Below are 16666 nucleotides of genomic sequence, written 5' to 3'. Positions count from 1 at the left end.
TCCCCTCCCACTGACCCAGCTCGAAAAAGGAATATCAGCATGCCCGGTGCCTAGATAGAAATTCAACTCCTCCAGAGGGAAGACAGATCAAGGTCAACTGGGCCAGCTCCCTGCCTCCTTATTAAAAACCTACAGATTTTATACAGCTTTATTAGCCTCTTTGAGGAGCAGGCCCATTACTAACTCATAGACATCAACAAGGTCTTTCTCTTATCTAACTTATGTTTCCTCTGTGGGGCTCTCATTTAGTTCCAAATGTGTGGAGACAGGAATAACTGTGTTTTCTTCTCCTCTCTAGCATTCTCTTAACCAAATTAAAGCAGCTCGCAAGGTTCAGCCTCTCCTACTGGGACTTACCCTCCATGTCTTCACCCACTGGGCATACCCTGGACTCTCCACTAATTTAAAACCAAAGTGAACAATAAGAATCTAGAAGAGGGCTTTCTGGCATCTAGGGGCACAGAGGGATGGTTGCTGAGATTCTGTGTGACATGGATAGACGGAGTCAGGTTTGCATTCACTGCTGGCTTGGATTCAGAGCCTTGGGGTCCCTGATCCCAGCTCAGAAACCATTTGTGCAGCTGGTTCAGTACACATGTATACTTGGAATCCTTGGAGAACATGGCTCCAACCACACACCCTGCAGATTTGGGGATCTGAGTTTGAGGAAAGGCAGAGATGGAAGAGGTGAGGCAGTTCATGGCTCCTCTAAAAACTTTCCTTCCCAGAGGGAGCAATTTAGATCACAGGGACCAGGAATTGGCAACCAACTGAGTAGAACTTTTGGCAACGACAGAAGAAAGGTCTTGGCAGTCTGTGGATTTCTAACCCAAGAATTATCCCAGGAACCTGCTACGTCTTCTCTCTGTCTGGTCCACACTTCCTGCTTTCTCCTCCCTGTCTTCCCTCTCCCACTACAGCCCCAAGAGCCAGCCCTCAGATTTCAGTTCAGCCCTGGGTCCCCTCCAAGGAGCAAGGCAGGGAAGGATGGCTCCTCCAGCCTCCTTGGCCCTCCAGAGAAAGGTGGACAGGATGATGAGAAGAAAAAGAGAAGTTCGCAGGGTGACCTCCCCTTACCAACCTTGGCCGCCGACTAACGGATTCCTGAGGAAATTTCTTGACACACCTCTTTCACACTAGCCCATTCCAGGTCAGAAAAACCACCATGAAATTTCCAAACAACAGCATCTAGGAAACCCTAGTGTCTATGAAGATATCATGGACCCCATGGATTTTGAAGGAAGTCCCTGTGGAAACAAGGCATAAGAAAATGTGTAGGGTTGGAGGTGCGGACCCAGCAGGCTCTTTGGTCTTTCCCTCCCCATCTACCACCCTCCTCAGCTTTGTTTCACCACACCATTTGCTTCCTGCAAACTGAGGTCTTCTGCAAGGCTCAGGTTGTCACCTAGGTTCAGCCTTCCCAGCTTCATGCCCTTCAGAATCCAGTTCTCCAGGATTCCTGCGTGGGATAGGAAAAGTCTCTGGAGGAGGCCAGCCCATTAAGTAGAGTCCAGAAGGCAGGTCAGAGCTGTTCCCTTCCCTCTTGCCTTTTTATAATTTAAGCCCAATCCAGCCAGGGCACCAAAGTGAGGACAGAATATACCAACAAGTCTTTGCCCTGCCCAGAGGACTCACCAAAGAGAAGAGATGGGACACAGCACTGGGTCCACCTCACCTGCTCCTCTCCTGACCCCCCAGGTCTGCACACACTTGGCTAGGCCAACCCATCAGTGTCTAAGACACACAAGGCAGCAGCACTGAGGAATGCTTCCAATTATGGCCCATTGCCATGGCCGGGAAAGGGGACATATCTCAGGGTAGCTGCAGAGGCATCAGATTAACCAGAGGGCACAAATAATGCCAGTGAGACCATCCTCTGGAAGAAAGACATCCTTGCTGTAAGCCAATGCATTTCAGCAAGTGTCTCCCATTTGTTCATTATAGCAATTCTTTGGTTGTTATATGGTATCCTCCTTCCTAGACATCTGAAAGGTAGAGATAACCTTTCTGACAGGGTTCTCCTTGATGATATAGATGCATAGAGTAAGGCATGCTCAGGGTAAGTAGCTTTGTCCTGGGTCTTACAGAGTTGTAGAGGGTTCATAGCCTCCAGGCAAGGGCAATCATCAGAAACTACCTTTGCCCCAGCCCCGTGCTTCCCCCAACAAGCACATGCTCAGCACACATGCAGCAGGGGCCTGGGGAGAACCCCGGGAATTGGTACCCAAAATAATGCCCCACCATGCAGAATAGAGAAAGAAGGGCCAGCAGCCCCCATGCAGTGGTGCTATCTGTGGAAAGAGTGGGGGCCACCGCCCTTAAGCCTGGGTGCAGTATGGGAGCCCAGTGGGCAGGGACAAGCTGTGTGGGCACTGGGACCTCTGAGGAGGGGCAAAGAAAGCCAAGCAAAGAAAGGATGAGCCAGCCATCCACAGGAACTGGCCAAGGACCCAACCAGCCCCACACCATGCCACACACCATGTCTGGGGAAAGCGCCTTCCCTTCGGATAAGGAGGCTCTGCACCACGTGTCCACAAGCCCTGCCCACTGTCCCTCTACCTCCACAGTTCCTAAACCAGCAATCCAGGAAATGTGGTCTGACAATAGAATATCTTCAATAAGAGCCACCACCACAAATCAAGAAAATCCTTGACAGACTACAGTCATTAGGGATCCAAAGCCATGGGCATCACTCACACAAACTGCACATGCCCCTCCTTACACACCCTCACGCACTGTGCATCTCTCCCCCATACTCCCCCACATCTTCCCCTGCTCACATCCCACACCCCCCCATGCACACCCCATATACCTGACACCTTCCTCCACATACCTCCCCCATTCTCTCCACACACCAACACCCCTCACCCTCTCCCCCATGCACACACTCAAACCCTGCCCCCCAACACTGTCCCACAGACCCGATAACCCTCACAGCACCCTCCCATGCACACACACACACACATACCTCATACTCTCCCCCACACTCACACTCAAGCCCACATACCCCCCGACCCCTCACACACTCCCAGGCATGGCCCCACACCCCAACACTTCCCCCACACCTTCTGCCTACAATCCCTCACACCTGCTCCACACAAACCTCCATACACACCCTCACTCACATCCTCATCAGACCCCGGGGAGAAGCTGGCCCAGACCCCGTGAGGTCATGGTCTTAGTGCTGCTGGCAAAGAGGTCTGAGAAAAGTAGAGAAGGTTGAACCCGGGAGGAAAAGGAAACCAGGGCCTCTCCACTCCAGCAGGGCTGCTCCGGGCCTTCCCAAGCAGGCTCCCCCTTCTGCACATTCCAGCACACTGAGGCGGGCCCAGCAGGCCACAGAGCAGCCATAGAGAGAGCGTCAGGGAAGGAGCCTCCGGACAGGGACAGCCCCCAAGAGCACCTTTCCCCAAACGCCGTGGATCTTCTGAAGGCAGGGAAGTATACACAAGCCCTGGGGTCCCCACAGACCAAGGTGGGAAAGGAATGGGGCACCAGCTCTCAAGCAGCCCAGAAAAAAAATAAAATAACACAAAACATCTGATCTTAATTTACACAGAGGTGTTAGAGGCCAAGGTGTTAGTGCCTGTCCCTTGCCCTGGGGCATCTGCATTTAAAAGCAGAATCCGAGGAGGCTAAGGCCCACTGGGCCCAAACACTGTGGCACAAGGCTAAGGGCGCTGGGAGGGATTATCAAGGGAAAGTAGGCTTGGGGGATCTCTAGTGTAGACCACACCTCTCCACCGCCTTCCCTGGTCTCAGCTCCGGAGTCCCAGGACTCTCTTACCCAGCTCCCTAACAGAGGTTCCCCAACAACGCCCACCAGGCGGCCTGTCCCTTTAAGCTGACCCCTTCAACCCCTGGCCTTGACTATTCTCAGGAGCCTGACTGGGGGCAGTCGGGCCCTCACTAGTAGCCTGCAGTTTCCAAGCTGGGAGCTTCCACTCTTCCCGGTACCAGCCGCAAGGACATCTCGTTCCGGGGTCAGTCAAGGACACAGAACCTGGGGTGGGGGGGGTGGGGGAGTAGGGGTAGCAAAGATTCTGCTTTACCCAGGTAAAAGGTGAATTCCCGCTCAGGATGCAGGGCCCTAAGAGGGAAGTGAGAAATGTGACATTCTCCAAGATGGTCTCTCAGTGTTCCAGAGCCCCCAAACCACAGGGAAGGGGAAGCCTAGATGGGGGGACCAGAGCAGATCCTAATGGCGCCAGAGCAAAGGGAACCCTGGCCAGGACACTCTGCACCAACCTGGTCACCCTCTAGACACTCCCACAGCAGCTGTCAGTGCCCTCTGACCCACTCACCGGCACGGACAGTGTGGCAGGGACTCCCCGTGCCCTAATTCCCAGTCACACCTGACACAGCCAGGAGAAGAGGGAGACAGAAGGAGCCGGATGGCCATGCGACAGAGGCAGAGATGGAGCTATGGGCTGCCAGCAAGCCACCACCAACCAGGATGCTACAGACTGCAGAGAAAGCACGATCTTGCCAACACCTTGTTTTTAGACTTCTAGCCTCCAAAACTGAGAGCCAATAAATTCCTGTTGTCTGAGCCCCCCACTCTGCGGCACTTTATTACTGCAGCCCTGCACAATTAAGACACGGCCTCAAAAGTCATGGCTATGGAGAGGCACCCTCCCTTCAGCCTTGCTTTCTCTCTCTCCTCTTTCCATCCCAACAAGAGCCTCAGAAGCCTTTCCTGATCAACCCCTCCAATCTCTCCTCACTTCCTTTACTCTCACTGTATCCTCAACATTTGGATACCATGCTGTGTCACATGCATCTGGCTGATTGAAATGGTGACCCTGGTGTCTAGGGGACAACAAGAGCCTTTGTCTTAGATGGTCTTAAAACAACCATTGTGCACCTCTGTGTATCACGGGGTTGTGCAGATTTTTAAAGAAGGTAGTGACTTGGGGGTTGTGCCAGTTTGAATATACTGTGTCCCCCCAAACGCCATTATCTTTGATGCAATCTTGTGTGGGCAGACACATTAGTGTTAATTAGACTGTAATTCTTTGAGTGTTTCCATGGAGATGTGACCCACACAACTGTGGGTGATAACTCTGATTGGATGGTTTCCATGGAGGTGTGGCCCCGCCCATTCAGCATGGGCCTTGATTAGTTTACTAGAGCACTATATAAGCTCAGACAGAAGGAGCAAGTTTACTACAGCCAAGGGGGACACTTCGAAGAATGCACAGAAGCTGAAAGAGGAGTTGCAGCTGAGAAATACATTTTGAAGATGGCCATTGGAAGCTGACACTGACATTCTGGAGAAAGCCATTTTGAAATGCAACTCGGGAGCAAGCAGACGCCAGCTATGTGCCCTCCCAGCTAATAGAGGTTTTCCGGATGCTACTGGCCATCCTTCAGTGAAGGTACCTGATTACTGATGCTTTACTTTGGATACTTTATGGCTTTAAGACTGTAACTGTGTAACCAAATAAACCCCCTTTTATAAAAGCTAACCCATTTTTGGTGTTTTGCATTCCAGCAGCATTAGCAAACTAGAACAGATTTTGGTACCAGGAGTGCGGTACTGGTGATGCTAATTTTGCAAATACCAAACATGTTGGAATGGCTTTTTAAATAAATAAGGGAAAGTTTCTGGAAGAATTGTGAGGAGCTTGATAGAAAAGGCCTAAACTGTTTTGAAGAGATTGTTGGTAGAAATGTGGACTCTAAAGATACTTCTGATGAGGCCTTGAGCAGAAATGATGAACGTGTTGTTGCAAACTGTAAGAAAGGCAATCTTTGTTTTAAAGTGGCAGAGAATTTGGCAAAATTGAGTCCTGGTGTTGGATGGAAGGAAGAATTTGAGAGTGATGAGCTGGGATACTTGGCTGATGAGATTTCAAAACTAAAAGTTGTGGATATAGCATGGCTTCTCCTTGCAGCTTATAGTAAAATGTGAGCAGAGAGAGAGAAACTTGGAACTGAACTCTTGGGTTCAAAGAAACCAGAAACTGGTTTGGAAAGTTCTGGGCTTCCAGGGGGTGGAACCCTAGAAGCTATAGCCCCACGTGAGGATTTAACCAAACATGGAACCCGACCGCCATTTTAGTACAAGCCAAAATTGCAGATGGAGTTATCCAGAAAGGATTTGTGGAAATTCCTATTGTCTGATGGCTTTGACCCCTGTGTGCTTCATGCAAAGCCAACAGAATTTTTGTGAGATCTTTACAGATGGAGCCGCTGCTGGTCTGGACTGGAGGAGACAGACAAGGAACAAATTGAAGGAAAAATTTCTTCACAGACAGAGCCATGGAGGTTGAGGTCTGGAGTCAAGAGGTCTCAGGCTGGGAGAGCAGAATGGCCCACATGCATGGAAAGGGTGAGTTTACCCCGGATGTCGAGGGCAGGCATTCCACCTCGATGCTCAGGAAGAGTTCTGCTACCCCAGGCCCACAGAGGGTGAAGCACATTCCTTGGGGATTGGGGAAAGCCTGGCTGCCATTCCACTGTTCAGAAAGCAGAGAGCCTTTGCCCCAGAAAGGCAGAGTCCGGGTGCTGCCCTGATGTTTGAGGTGGGTGGGGCTGAGAAGAAGATGGTCTCCCCAGTGCGTGGATATGTTGGAGCACTCACCCCAGCATTTGGAAAGAAAGGGGCTGCCACAAAAGCCTTTGGAAAGGGTTGGACTCCCGCTCTCTCAAGCCCCAAGGATAAAACGTCATTCTCTAAATGACTCTCAGACTTTGAAAACTAATGGAGTTTGCCCTGAGGGTTTTAGGAACTGTTTTGGTCCTGTTAACCCTGTTTTCCTTTCAGTTTCTCCTAATGGCAGTGGGAATGTTTATCCTATGACTGTCCCTCCTTTGTATATTGGCAGTACATAACTTGTTCTCAGTTTCACAGATCCACAGCTAGAGGGGAATTATTCCTTAGGACAGACCACGCCTGTAACTGATTTTGATGGGATCTGAAACTTGACTATTGTTACTGAAATGATTTAAGTTTCTGTGATATTGTTGTGGGATGAATGTATTTTATATATGGAAAGATCATGTCATTTTGGGGTCAAGGGGGTGGAATGTGCCAGTTTGAATGTATTGTGTCCCCCAAAACACCATTATCTTTGATGCAATCTTATGTGAGCAGACACATTAGTGTTGATCAGATTGTAATTCTTTGAGTCTTTCCATAGTGATGTGACCCACTCATCTGTGGGTGATGACTCTGATTGGATAATTTCCATGGAGGTGTGGCCCCACCCATTCAGCATGGGCCTTGATTAGTTTACCAGAGCCCTATATAAGGTCAGACAGAAGGAGCAAGTTTACTACAGCCAAGAGGGACACTTTGAAGAATGCACAGGAGCTGAAAGAGGAGCTTCAGCTACAGAGACATTTTAGAGACCGCCTTTGAAAGCAGACTTTTGCTCCAGAGAAGCTAAGAGAGGACAAACACCGCAAGAGCAACTAAGAGTGACGTTTTTGAGGAGCTGAAGCCTAAGGAGGAATGTCCTGGGAGAAAGCCATTTTGAAACCAGAACTCCAGAGCAGACACCAGCCATGTGCCCTCCCAGCTAACAGAGGTTTTCCGGATGCCATTGGCCATCCTCCAGTGAAGGTACCTGATTGCTGATGTGTTACCTTGGACACTTTATGGCCTTAAGACTGTAACTGTGTAACCAAATAAACCCCCTTTTATAAAAGCCAATCCATTTCTGGTGTTTTGCATTCCAGCAGCATTAGCAAACCAGAACGGGGTAGAGCAGGGATTCACAGTAATTAGTCTGGGTGTTGCTTTGTACCCTCCTTGACGCCTTTCTCCTATCTCCTCCTTTGCACAGGAAGGTCCCAAGGGAGACACAGGTCTCCCTAAGTCAGAGCCCAAGTCTCCTCTCAGCAAAGGAGTCACTCCACAGAGTGGCAGACTGGCTGCCACCTGGCATGAGGCTGTACACTGACAATTCCCCACCCCAGGGTCCACCAGAGGAGCAACAGCCAGAGGCCATCAGCTGGGGTGAGCTGACACTGCTTCCAGCTGGGTGAAAGAAGCCAGCATGTGACTGTATCTGCAGGCACACTGGAGCTAACAAGGGATAGGAACTGTGTTGAAACACCATTACAAAGTCTGGCGAGTTAGTACTTCCAAGGATATATCAGCTATCGTGACTGGAATGAAGGTATTACACCTTGTTTTGGTGAAAGGGAAAGAGGAGGAGGGAGGCAGAGAAAGGGGGAGTGAAATGAATATGAGTATCACAGAAATAGAAGGAAGGAAATGAGCCTTTTTTTTTTCTTTCTGGTATTTTGTGCCAGGTATTGTCTTATTTAACCCTCACAACAAGCCTTAGAAGGTGGATATTGTTAAACTTATTTTATAGATGAGGAGACTAGGAAACAGGAAGGGGGCTGAGTAATTTGCCCAAGGTCACACAAATAGTAACTGATGGAATCAGGGGCTCAACTGAAATTTGTTTGAGCCCAAAATTCAGTCTTTCCTCTTTCCCTGAAGTCTGAATGTTCAAGCTGACACTGGTGATTATTCTGGTACAAACCACTCCCCACCCCCACTGCCAGACAAGCACTGCTTCACCATCCCAGCCCACCCAAAAAACAAGCAACCAAGTGAGCAATATCCTCCACTCCCACCCCACCCCCCAGTTTTGTAAATAAGAGGAGAAATGACTTGTCTGAAGCCACACAGTTAGTCCACAGCAGAGGGGGAGTCCTCAGACTTCCCCTTCGTTGTTCTTTCCAGAATAAGCCATAACCAGTCCCTTTCTCCCATTCTTAAAGTCCTTCATGGAAGGAAGTTTCCCAGCCTTCTGTTCTAATCTCTCTAACCTGTCCATCTCTTTCCAAGCTTCTGTCATCAACTAGTTATCATTACCTTTCATTAGATGAAATAACCTATATAAGGCACATATTGGGCACCAAAAAAAGTGTTATTTCCTTCTCTTCCCTGTACCATTTGCTGCAACAGCCTCCACACCCGTCTCTCTGCTTCCCACACCGGCCCCGCTCGAGTGCTTGCATCCCACTGCCAGGGTGATCTCCCAAAGCACAACTCCAATCCAGTCATTCTTCTGATGAAAATCTTTCCATTTCTCCCTTTCCTTACCAGACACTCAAAACTCTCCATTCTGAGTCCCAGCCTGGTCCCCTACATGCTCCCCTAAATGCTGATGGAACTGGTTATTAACCCTTCTACAGGGACCCAAGTTTCTGTACAAACTTTCACTCATGCCAGTGGCTGCCTGGGATACTCTCTGGCCTGTCCTACAAATGTCTTCTCTTACATTAGAGCCATCTTTCATCTTCTACGACTGAAGATGACTCTGCTGTCTTCTGAATGTCTCTAAAAGTTTGCATGTGCCCTATCCCACTTACATTCTGTCTTGTATTATCTGTACTAGTGATTAGTATAAAAATAACAGGTATATAAATATTTATAGTTAAAAAGCACTTTCATACACATTAGCCCACTAATCTCAGAATATAAATTGCTCTGGACTACAGATGACCTCTTATCTATCTTTGTCTCCCCCCACCCTGCTTAGCACAGTGTTTTGCAGAAGGCACATGCTCAGCACAGAGCTGTCAGATGCTGTGTTCTGGAAGCAGTCTGACCTACCCTGACAAAAAAAAAAAAAAAGAAAAACCACTGAACACCTCCCTTGTTGTAGGATCAGAGGTTTTGAGGCTGGATGAGGAAGGCAAAATTGTAACATATTTTTCCAGCATTTATCAGATTTTCAGAGTTCAGAGAGGTCTCCAAAATATTAAGTACTCTGGTCCTGCATGCTATATTGTTTTGAAATGTTGTCTAAAATTACACTGAATCTTGGGGCAGCCATATCATGGTAGACTCATAATGAGCTTATGAAAGAGACACTTAAGATCATCCTCACTCCGTAAGAAACGCATCCATTTACTTGCACTCTTTTGGGTACAGTGTGGTTCCACCAAGGTCAGGGACCACACTGAATTCAAGTCTGCATCCTTAGGGTGTAACAACTACCATTTACTAAGCTGTTCTCATGTATCAGGCACGGTTGTAAGTAGTTTATTAACTCATTTAATTTTCACAACAGCCTTTCTCCCCATGTTACTACTGTCTCTATTTTTCATGAGGAAACTGAAGCACACGTAAGTATTTTTCCCAAGGTCATAGAGCTAGTAAGTGGTGGAGCCAGTCTTTGACCCCAAGTAATCTGGCTCCAGAGCTCTAGTCTTAACCATCATGCTGAACTTATACTTTCTCTCAATTGCTGAATGCATGAATGAATTCAAGAATGAATGCATATAGGCACTGAAGATGTTTTTGTTGAATGAACAACGAACCAACCATTAATTAAACCACCTTTGGTCTCTATCCTACATTATCCATAGGATATCATGAGAGTCCTTCTCAAACTTTCCTCAAATCCAGTCAGAGTGTATCTACAAGTAATTCCCAGATCTAGTAGTATTGAATTCCTAGTGACAGTTCAGCAAAATAAAGAAGTTTGGTTTAATTTATTCCTAGTGAACTAAGTTTTCCTAGAAAACAAACTCCATGAGGACAGGGATTTTTATCTGTCTTCTTCAGTACTGTGCACATAGAAAGTGTCAGGTACACAGTGTGCATTCAGCACATAATGGTTGAATGAATGAAAGAATACAAGATAAAGTGCAAATTCCTTCAAACGGCTCGAGGCAGATTAAGCAATTTTCAGTTCACTTCCTTCACAACTCACTTCATCTCCAACCCCACCAATTCCTACTCATTATTTGGGTCTCAGCTAACAATATCTTCCAGGAAGTCTGTCCATCCAAAAGACCCCACTTATAAGTTCACAAGATACTCTGTACCGGGGAGTGAGGGGGCCTATTTATTTGTCTGTACTCCCCATTCAACAGTAGTAGGTTGTCCGTCCCAGTCATTGGAAGCACTTGAAGTCATTGGTAATCACTCAAAAAAACACTTGTTGAGTGAATGTATGAGCTTTTTTTGATAACATATCCTCTTCCAAAGATGATTTTAAGAGCCCTCTCTGTTGTCCTTTGACTCTTTGGGAAGCCTCATTGACATTTTTTTCTCATGGGTTCCTTCAGCACATTCCAGAAGGAACTAGGGTTCTGGAGCTATACTGACCTAGATTCAAATTTTTGCTCTTCTCTAATTAATTGGACAATCTTGGGCAAGTTCCTTAATATTTCTAAACCTCAGTTTTCTCAACTCTGATAACTTCATCATCATCCATTTCCTCCAACACTGGAGGGAGGAAGGGGATGATTAAGGTAATGTTTGAAAAGCTACAGGTGGACAGACACTCAATGCTGATGGCTATTCTTCATTATGTGCTCTTACCTTTCTTGGTACTTGAATTTTTGCTCGAGTGCCTCCTTTTTGAGATCTTTCCTTGTTGGAACCATCTGCAATAACACAGTCAAAATTGTACTTCTGAGAATCTGCCAACCCTTTGGAACCACTCTTTCAGAGTCTCTTGTCAGGGGTCTGTATCCTTTCTCTCAATTAAAAAAAAAAAATCTGCCTTCTTGAAATTTAGAATGGAAATCTGATATCTCTACCTATAATGTTCTTCAAGAAAATATAATCGCCTCTCTCAGGTTCCCACAACATCCAATTTGCAAATATCTCTCCTTTTTGGTTAGAATCAAATCCACTCGAGTGATGCTCCTAGTCACTGTAACTTCCTTTACCTTGGGGAAGACATAACAATATGGCAAGTCAAGAAAGAGACAGATGCTTCCTTTCAGAAAAGTAGAGCTCACAAGATATGTCTTAATAGTTGAAGGCTCTATCAGTACCCTTACTTGGGCTCTAATTTAGTCTGTGACCTCAGACAGGAACTGCTCATATCTGTTTCTTCTACTTAGCAAGGCAACCACAGTATTTTTGTAAACTGAAATCTCCTTGGTCCTCTACTCTGTTTCCCTTATGCCTTCTGGTTTGCTGCTAAGGGAACCAAATAGTCTAAGAGAAAGAGAGAAATTCTTAACTGGAGAGGATGCCTCCATGCGAGCCTCATTTCTGGTGGGCCTGGCTTAGCCAGGCATGGGGATGGGGCACCAGCCATGGGTGCCTGGAGATGAAGTAGACTCTAACCTCTAGATCAGGACCCATGGGGCAGAGACAGAAGCAGGCACAGAACATGGTAGGAAAATCTGCCAAGGAGAAAAGAAACCACTGCCCAGGAGAAATGTGTGGAGATGACAATGATTATGCTCCCAGTGATTAGAGATGGCCAGATGAAGAGAGGATGGTTACCAGAAAAAGGAAGTTGAGCAATGTTTTGAAGAAGGAATAGGGCAGGAGTGATAAAGTTAAGGTAAAGGATAACAGCTTCCAAAGAGGCAAATGATCTTTGGCCTCTCTTTGAACTACTATAAGACTTCTACAAGGAGTTCTCAGGAAGAGAAAGGAGTAAATTGCCACAGGTCCTGTATTCTGCCTCAGGACTATTGAGAATCTCTCTCCTCTTCTTTCTCCATACCTTGAGGGCCTCTGCTCCCCGAGCTGCAAATGATGTCTTCTGTTTCCTCAATCTCCTTAACCAAGGTGATGATGTGGGTTCAGTGAATTCCATCAACAAAATTCTGAGAGCAGAGAACTTCCCGACAATGAAAATACGCTGAAGCCACTGATAGAGTTGACACATAATTCTCAAGTGCCAAAGGATAGGTCCTTTGCTGGGTCATATTGTGATCTGTAGGGCAAATGTCAAGTTCCTCTACTACCAGTAACCATGTGAAGCTGAGAAGGGCTTTTTCTTTTTCTCGGGGACATGATCTCCAAGGGCCTTTCCAGTTCTAACGTTTTATGTGCCCACAAGAAATGCAAGAATAGTCCCCCAAATTTCATGTTATTAAAGAGATGAAAAATAAAGAAGATAGGAAAATACCCAAAAAAACTAATTAGCCTCAAGTCTTCCAGGGACCCCCCAAATCCCAAACTTTTTACTAGAGGTGCCTAGAAGATAGCAAAATTATTTGATCTGATTTTCCCAAGTCTTCTCCTTATTCTGAAGATAGGGACATGAATGAAAAAGTCTTGAAAGGCAGCTAAGGCAGGAACTGGGAACTAGGAAGGAACTATACTAGACTGAGGCTAGGTGGTGGAAATTTGTCTCACCTGGGTCCCTATCCTTGAGAGGCTTATAATCAAAGGTATATTCCAGTCTGGTGACACCTCACGGGCATTCAAGGAATCCAGTATGAATGAACCCTTCAATTCTGCTGCCCCTTTCAGTTCTACCAAGGCTCAAATATCTTCCCGATAATAGCATCAAGGTTATGGGCACAAGGTCTGAAGACTGCCTGCTTATACTCTCCTCTCGGTCACTTACTAGCTGTCTGACATCAGTAAGTGTTAGCTATCATGTTATTCGCCAGCTGAGCACAACCCTATACTGAGCACAAAGCCAGCATTTGAAGGGTGTTTGCCCCTTCCTACTTCCCTACAAACCTCATTTAAGCAGCCTTTCCTTCTCTCTTGGTTCCCATCCTGTCAACCTATTTAATGAGAAATATCCCAGGAATTACCTTGGTATCAGCACATCACTCTTCCTGCAGCCATGAAGGAAACATTCCAGAACATGAGTTTTCATCCCCTACTCCATATCCCCCTCACCCCACCCCCACCCACCTACCAGCTCTCCCTCCCTCCCATGGAGGCTGAATCCAGGATTAATTACCAACATTTGTACAGTACTCTGCCATTTTCAGAGTGCTTTGTGAATACATGGTTTCATTTATTTCTTGGTAAGCAGTGTATTTCATCCTTAAAACGAATCCAAGCCACGGGTGCTATTTTTCCATTTTACAGATATTCAGACTAAATCTTAAACAGGTTCCAGAAGCTGTCCATGATCTCCAGCTAGAAAGTCACCATACCTCCTGATGCTGAACCCCCACCCCCACCCCCCACCACTGTTTTCCCTACCACTCCACCTTATCATGTCCAAGTTCATATCTTGTAAGCATGGGGACACAGAAGTTAACGGTCAGTTTCAAACACCCAAAGGAAACTGAGGCCCTTCCTCCCTCATTTTTCTCCCTGTCCAAGGAGGGCTGTCAAGGCTGAAGGACCACAGGCAGGTGACATCTGCAAAGCACCAGGCCTCGGTGGGGTGGGGAACCACAGAGAGGCGACCATAGGGCAACAGGGGCTTGGAGTATCTGCCAGAGTGCCACTAGGTCATGGCAAAGACTATGGGCACTCCAGGCCACCAGTCAAGCCCAAAGGAGCAACCCAGGGAATAGCCAGAGTCCCCAGATAAATTAACCCCTCCTAACTCCAGCACACTCCCTTGCCCTTCCCTCACCCATGCTTCCAGTGGAGAGGGAAATGGACAAGCTCCCTTCTGGCCAGGGTTGAGAGCTGATCAGGTTCAGACACACACACCGATGCACACTCAGCAGTACACTCAGAGCCATGGAAATCAAAGCCTGGGCTCCCCCAAAGGCCAAAGAAACGGCAGCCACAGCCTCAGTAAAGGGCTCCAGCTTGGAGCCAGCGTCTTCTCAGAACTTGGCTGCCAGGCAGAGCTATAAAATGTGCCTCGACTTAATTTTTCCATGAACACAATCCCAGGATGGGACTGCAAGGCTCTGGAGGAGCTGTGAACCAGAGGCTCATAACCTCTCTGCTCTGGGATCCGCAGCTGAAATTGGGGAGGAGGGGAGTATTTGCGGGTCAGGTTTGCCACCTCCTGGACCATTTCTTTTTCTAATATATTTCCAAGGTCTGGAATGGCCATAGAGTTAGTTTTCATTCAGGGACTGATGCAAGTTGGAATTCAATGCAAATTGCTTACATCTGCTTGGCCACCTCCCAGAGAATCAGGTAGTTTAAAGAGAGGAGGAGGAGCTGTGTTGCCCCACTTCTGGGAGCCCGAGTAAAGAATCTGGTGCCATGCTGGGACCAGCCAGCCCAGGGTACAAAACTCCCCAACGACAGAGTTGAGAAAAAACATCAGGGCAGCCAGAGACAATGGGGATTCCATCCCAGGCCTGGCTGGTGGGACTGAGGCAGGGAAGTCACAAATACATCAACGGGGGCGGGCGGAGATGGAGGGAGAGAAGGTTGGCCTGAAGGAGGAAGAGCAAAGGAAGGGCGCAGATTCTCCCCTTCCCCCACCTCCCAACAACCTCAGCCAACCAGGGTGTGTGCATTAACTAACCACAAACACTTGGTAACCTCTTCCCACAACCCAAGATCCTGCCAAGCCCCTAGGCTCCCCACCCCACCCTACCCACCCCATCTCAGCTTGGCAACCGCTCCTGAGCTCCCCCTCTCCCTTTGCTCCCCCCACACCAAAGCCACCGCAGTCGGAGGCTGAAAATGAAAGGCAAATACAAGCCAGGAGAGCAGCGCGTTCCCTGAGGGCTCAGGAACTCAGGCCTGAGGGCCCCTCTCCCCCTTCCAAGCTTTCTCCTTTTGCTGCAGTAGCCTCATAAGGGAGATGCCAATTCTACCCCCCTCCTGGCTAAAGAAAAAAAAAATGTATATATTTCCCAGGCCAGATGCTGACTTTTCACTCACTGCAAGAGAAAGCACCGCCCCCCCCCCCCCCACACACACACACACACACTCCAGGACAGGTATTTTATTTCTCATCTTAAACAAACAAACCCCAAAGCCATTAGCTGGTTCAGGTCGCCCTGCAGCCGGGAGCCAGGAAGTGTGTTTAGAGAAGAGAGTGGGGAAGGGGGGTGCCCGAGAGCCCGAGACGCCCCGAAACTGCTGGAGCGGGGGTGGGGGTTCGGCAACCTGCTCTGAGCTGCGGGCTCGGGGCTCCGCTCCAACGGCGTCCGCCGCTCAGCCGGCCGCCGAGTATCCTCCGCTCCTCCCATTGTTGTACCTCCTCCGTTGCCATGTTGGAGAGAGCCCCTTGCCCGCCCCTCCCTCCAGTCCGCCGGCAGGGTGCAATTCCTACCTGTGCTCGCCACGGGCTTTCCGGCAAGACTCGACGTGCCGTGTGCTCGGCGACGTGGGCTGCCGGCTCCGGGCCGCTCGGCTCGCTCTGCAGCTCCAGGCGTCTCTTGCACCAGCGCGACGTGGGGTGGCCGCAGACCGCCTCCTCCCGGGCCGCTCCCCTCTCCGGGATTCACGCTGGGAGCGCAGTGCCCTAGGGTCCCAGGGGCAGTGGGAGAGGCAGGAAAGGGCGAAATGGCCAGCTTGGAGGGAGGAAAAAAATGTCCTCCCCGCCGAAAGCGTGCGCTAGCCCGCAGTCAAGCAACCCCGGGTGAGACAATAGCGGGAGAAGCGGGTGAGAGGGGAGAAGCCATCTCCCGGAGACCCGGCGCACTGCACGGCGAGGCCCGGGTCGGCCAGACCCTGCCTTGACAGGCAGCCGCCGGGCCGCCGGCTCCAGCCTGCAGAACCGAATCCGCCCAGAGCGGGAGGGCGGGGCGCATCCTGGAACCCTGACCTCCCTCCACCTCTCTCTTTTCCCTTCCCCTCCGACTCCCTCCCTCCTTGCTGGTGCGTGGGGGAAGAGAAATGGGCTGGCGTGAAGTTGTGCTTTGGAAACACCAGAGCCAAGATTTCCACTTCCCACTTGCGTGAGGATTTTTGCAGATGGTCGTTAGTTTTCCTTTTGGAACCCCTTAGCTCTGTGTCAACTGAAAGCCAAACATTTCCGCTGGCAATTACGGTTAGAGTTTTGAGGTCCAGTTATCGTTTGGAGGAATCCCCCCCCCCCAT

General features: G+C 48.7%; 1 protein-coding gene across 4 annotated transcripts in view; it reads right to left on the bottom strand.

Annotated features, from left to right (window-relative positions):
• Positions 1-16329, bottom strand: part of PIK3C2B (phosphatidylinositol-4-phosphate 3-kinase catalytic subunit type 2 beta) — a 97756-nt gene extending 81427 nt beyond the window's left edge. For 2 of the 4 annotated variants that reach the window (XM_037824972.1, XM_037824969.1), the window contains exon 1: positions 15897-16329. The gene's annotated coding sequence lies outside the window, so the exon portion shown is untranslated. Of the gene's footprint in view, positions 1-11305; positions 11371-15730; positions 15819-15896 lie in introns of those variants that run through there. The other 2 variants (XM_037824970.1, XM_037824971.1) reach the window with 2 other exon arrangements.
• Between the last annotated feature and the right edge of the window lie 337 nt (positions 16330-16666).

Source organism: Choloepus didactylus, chromosome 2 (assembly GCF_015220235.1).
Source record: "Choloepus didactylus isolate mChoDid1 chromosome 2, mChoDid1.pri, whole genome shotgun sequence".
NCBI classification, from domain to species: Eukaryota; Metazoa; Chordata; class Mammalia; order Pilosa; family Megalonychidae; genus Choloepus; species Choloepus didactylus.
This window is presented reverse-complemented; position numbering and strand designations above follow the sequence as displayed.